This window comes from Pinus tabuliformis, chromosome 1_2, assembly GCF_031772625.1.
Source record: "Pinus tabuliformis cultivar Carrire ecotype Pingquan chromosome 1_2, CPIR1, whole genome shotgun sequence".
In the NCBI taxonomy this organism is placed as follows: Eukaryota; Viridiplantae; Streptophyta; class Pinopsida; order Pinales; family Pinaceae; genus Pinus; species Pinus tabuliformis.
The window spans coordinates 168,393,870-168,399,372 of NC_142298.1; the positions used below are offsets into that span (position 1 = coordinate 168,393,870).

The 5,503-nt window shown below is 38.6% G+C and overlaps 1 long non-coding RNA gene across 1 annotated transcript; it reads left to right on the forward strand.

Moving 5' to 3' along the window:
* Nucleotides 1–746: 746 nt before the first annotated feature.
* Nucleotides 747–3,148, forward strand: LOC149205016 (uncharacterized). Its single transcript, XR_016251823.1, has 4 exons — nucleotides 747–965; nucleotides 1,044–2,032; nucleotides 2,601–2,694; nucleotides 2,825–3,148. It is a non-coding gene; the product is annotated as an uncharacterized LOC149205016 (long non-coding RNA).
* Nucleotides 3,149–5,503: the final 2,355 nt, after the last annotated feature.

Genomic DNA, 5,503 nt, shown 5'->3' on the forward strand with positions numbered 1-5,503 from the left:
ACTAAGCCAACACAAAGAATATGATGCCACAAGAGATCTTGAATCATAAACTAATTAATAATTTAGATACGGAACTAGGGTTCCTACTCACCTAACACTATACGTACGAAATATTGACTTGTTTTTACATGGCTACAACAAATAGAACACATAGCAGCCTCAACCCCGATCCATGCAGAGGAGTCATACGACTACCAAACCTTTACTGCTCATTATTGACGTAACTATTGAGTATCTCTTGATGTAGCTTGGGAAGCATCAATTTATTGAAAGTTTCTGCCTTTTAACATAATTCGTCTCCATTTGTGAACTGTAGGTCAGCCTGCATCTTTATGCATGTGTGCCACTTGTGAGCTGAGAACGTGCTTCGTGTTGCAAGGCAGATTGATTGATGGCAGGGAGATTCCCTTTTTACATTTGTAAGTCTGGAGAGAGAACCTTGTGACAGAGAGTCCCCAACAACAGATGAAGATGCATATTGATGTTGTCCTCTAGTTAGATGCATGCAGCCTGTTGTAATGAGCTGGTGGTGTCGTCTTGACAAGCTTGTAAACAATGGACAATTTTCGAAAAGCTACAAAATAATAAATAGTATTTTTAATATATTTTTTGCAGAAATATTGATTCATAGCTATTGTAAAATTAATTGACAAAATATTTAAGCTCAGAAGATTAGGAATGTTATGTTGCATCCAACTGGATGTTGATCCTGGTCCATGAGTTCGTTGGAATTCCTGTTCGATGCTGATCCTGGTCCATGAGTTCGTTGGAATTCCTGTTCGATGCTTGCTTAAGTTTCCGTGGGATAAAGCTTGGACAATTCCAGTCATCTTTGCATCGCAAAGTTTCTGGCCATTTCGCTTCCTCTTCCATTTCATTTCCTGTTCGTTAAATATGGGGAACGACCTGATGGATAGGCTGGCGCAGAGGTCGATCCTTCACTAGACATCTTTAATTTTCCGGTGGTAGGTTTTCTTCTTTGCTCAACTAGGCAATTGTTGTTGCCAAATTTAATCCTCTTTAATATGTTTTTGTTTCTGAAGGCATTGCTTGGCTTTGCATCCTCGGCACCATTGTTTTGGTATACTGTTATGTTCGGTCTAAGCACAGCAGCGCTATCCGACTGTACAGAGATCGAGGAAGAAGACGGTACAACAAGCTTGGCTGCAACCTTTGGAGGCTTCATTAACAAGCTTGGCTGCAACCTTTGGAGGCTTCATTATTGGCTCTGGTGTATGATCAGTAAGAGTCTCCCCATTTTTTGACGTTCTTCCAGAGCGCAAAGCCTGCTTAAAGTAAGGAACTTCGACTCTAAACCATCACATGCCTCTCTCCAAACCGTCGTTTGGTACACTCTTAGATATAGTAAGTCTTTAGAAAGCATTGTGTTATTTTTACCCATTTGTTAGTACCTATTCCATGCGGGTATTAACTAACCTGAAGAGGTGCTTCAGCACCCAAGAGTAGCTTAATAGAACCAGCAAAACCAGTGGTGGTTCCAGGATGAGCACCAAAGGAAGCTCATTCTTCTAGTGCCCGAAGAAAGGGAAAGTAAGAGTATTGTTGAGTCTGTCTACACTGACAAAAGGGAGAGTAAGGGTAGGCTATGAGAGTAAGGGTATTGATGGCCCTGTCTGCAAGTTTACAAACTTCAAAACACTGCATTGTCTGCAAGTTTACAAACTTCAAAGAATTGCATTCTCCGATCATTTTTGTCATTATAACTTTCGAACACTGCATCACCATAACCCATTAATATGCCAATTTTTCTCCACTCATAGTGATGGTTGTTAGATTTGGCATGAAGATGGCGGGCAGTATGAGCAGAACAGTGTTACCCGTGCAAAGAAGGCTATGCGCCTCCAGGTTTGGGCCCCCCACTCTCAATAAAAATGACGAAAAATGCAGTTTCCTGGGGACACAAAAAGCATTCCGTGCTCATTCATCAAGCGGGATCTCTGTCGTCGTTGAAAAAATCTTGTTGGCACTCGTGAAGGAACAATACCTCGAAGACTCCAGGCGCCCACCTCTAGTAAGTTAGCGTGCACTTTTTAGATTCAGGGTTTATGGGAGGTTTATAGAACTATTTGACAACATTCCTGCACTCTTTCTTGTTCGTTTGTGTTTTAGGGTTTAGGGGGTTCTAGTAATCTTGTTGCGCCATTTTTTTTCTTTGTATCTAATGGAATTTGTATTTTCTTTGTATCTAATGGAAGTTGTAGAGCCTTTCCTGTAGGTTTTCTGCACGCTTTTTTCGCTACCTGAAAGTTTTGTTTTTATGCATATTAATTTTATTACACAAAAGTTACATTTGTACTTATCCTTTTATTCTCTTGGTATAATATAAGGAGCATTTTTACACATTTTTTTTCCTGATCCGGTGTGTTATTCATTAGGGTTATGTTCTTTCATGATTTTATGAAAATGGCAGGATGGCTCAAGCAATTGTTTTGAATCATTATGCTCTATGAATCATTATGCTCTAAAATTGTTTTTTAGGATCATTATGCTCTAAAATTGTTTTTTAGGATGGCTCAAGCAATTGATTTGAATCATTATGCTCTAAAATTGTTTTTTATTTACACATTTGTGCGCATTAGAGACAGAATTTAGAGTGAGAAGGGATGAAGGAAGGGAATATCTTACCTTGTCATGGCGGAAGAAGATTTTGCGACCTTGGAAAGGATGAACATGGTGAATCCCGCCATTGATATTCTCAAGATTTCAGGTTCAGATTCTTCTTAAGGTTCAGGTTCTTCTTGTACATGAAGAACTAATTGAAAATTATTTGTTGTTGTTGTGCCCCTCTTTTGTTGTAATTTAGGACAAATGACTGCGCTCTGTCACCAAGAAGCGGTGGTAAGCGCTGGCAAGTGTAGGAACAATGGTGAGCCATGTGTATGTATGTTTAGACATGTTGGCAAGTGTAGGAATAATGGGTAAGTTTGTCTATATCACCAAGAACAAATCCAGATCACCAAGTGGCTGGCAAAGCAAAGCAGTGGCGGTGCAGCTGTCCGTGGCCTTTGTGTGACAGCAAAGGAAAGGACACGAGAGGTGTCAACACAGTGGTAATAGCATGCCAACAACAAAAGTTTTATGCCAACAACAAAAATTTTTTAGTACAAAATTTAAGTTCAAAATGTAATGTGAGAGGAGTAGCATGGAACAATCTTAGTATTATTTCAATCTGCACACATTTGAATGAAATAATGTTCTTTAACCAAAGAAATTTTGGAGATTTGATACAGCATGTGCCTCTTCCTCTAGAAAAGAGGCCAAATAAGATGTCAAAGAAAAGAGGCCAAATAAGATGTCAAAGAAAAGAGGCCAAATAAGATGTCAAAGCCCATGTGCCTTTTTCTCTAGAAAAGAGGCCAAATAAGATGTCAAAGCCTCTCATTGGTCAATAAAGGCTAACAAAATGCATTGTCACTATTCAATAAGGTAGAGAAGGCTAACAAAATGCATTGTCACTATTCAATAAGGTAGAGAAAAAGTATTTGACTTGAAACTTTGGGTTTAAGCTTTAAATTTTTGTTTTAATATTTGTGGCAACACAGATAACAAATCATATAATCAGCAAACCAGCTATCTTCTCTCACATCCTTTGATATAAATCAAAGCACACCATTTCCAACTACCCCAAACCTCCTATCCCATAGTAAGCAATGCCAACAACACACAAAGTAAATCCAATAGTAAGCAATATTGCCAACAAGCAATGCCAACAACACACAAAGTAAATCCAATAGTAAGCAATAACGCCAACCAATCCTGACATCAACCAACCAGCTATCTTCTCTCACATGCTTTAATATAAATCAAAGCATACCATTTCCAACTACCCCAAACCTCCTATAAACAGACAAAGTAAATCCCATAGTAAATCCCATAGTAAGCAATCCTGACATCAAACAACTAACCAGCTATCTTCTCTCACATGCTTTGATATAAATCAAAGCATACCATTTCCAACTGCCCCAAACCTCTTATAAACAGACAAATTAAATCCCATAGTAAGCAATCCTGACATCAAACAACCAGCTATCTTCTCTCACATGCTTTGATATAAATCAAAGCATACCATTTCCAACTACCCCAAACCTCCTATAAACAGACAAAGTAAATCCCATAGTAAGCAATGCCCCAAACCTCCTATAAACAAACAAAGTAAATCCCATAGTAAGCAATGCGGACAACAGACAAAGTAAATCCAAAAATAAGCAATGTTGCCAACCGACTATCTTCTCTCACATGCTTTGATATAAATCACCATACCATTTCCAACTACCCCAAACCTCCAAACCTCCTATAAACAGACAAAGTAAATCTCATAGTAAGCAACCCAAACCTCCTATACACAGACAAAGTAAATCCCATAGTAAGCAATGCCGACAATACCTCCAAACCTCCTATAAACAGACAAAGTAAATCTCATAGTAAGCAACCCAAACCTCCTATAAACAGACAAAGTAAATCCCATAGTAAGCAATGCCGACAATAGAGAAAGTAAATTCTATAAACAGACAAAGACAAAGTAAATCTCATAGTAAGCAACCCAAACCTCCTATAAACAGACAAAGTAAATCCCATAGTAAGCAATGCCGACAATAGAGAAAGTAAATTCTATAAACAGACAAAGTAAATCCCATAGTAAGCAATGCCGACAATAGACAAAGTAAATCCAATAGTAAGCAATGTTGCCAACCAGATATCTTCTCTCACATTCTTTGATATAAATCACCCTACCATTTCCAACTACCCCAAACCTCCTATTCATCTTCTCTCACATGCTTTGATATAAATCACTATACCATTTCCAACTACCCCAAACCTTCTCTCACATGCTTGATATAAATCACAGTACCATTTCCTACTACCCCAAACCTCTTATCCATCTTCTCTCACATGCTTTGATAGAAATCACCATACCATTTCTAACTACCCCAAACCTCCTATCCATCTTCTCTCACATGCTTTGATATAAATCATACCATTTCCAACTACCCAAAACCTCGTACCATTTCCTACTACCCCAAACCTCCTATCCATCTTCTCTCACATGCTTTGATATAAATCACCATACCATTTCTAACGACCCCAAACCTCCTGTCCATCTTCTCTCACATAAATCATACCATTTCCAACTACCCCAAACCTCCTATCCATCTTCTCTCACATAAATCATACCATTTCCAACTACCCCAAACAATCATACCATTTCCAACTACCCCAAACCTCCTATCGAATAGTAAGCAAACCTCCTATCCATCTTCTCTCACATGCTTTGACATAAATCATACCATTTCCCACTACTCCAAACCTCCATTTCTAACTACCCCAAACCTCCTATCCATCTTCTCTCACATGCTTTGACATAAATCATACCATTTCCCACTGCCCCAAACCTCCTATCGAATAGTAAGCAATGCCGACAACAGACAAAGTAAATCCAATAGTAAACAATGTCAATCCAATAGTAAGCAATGATGCTCCATTT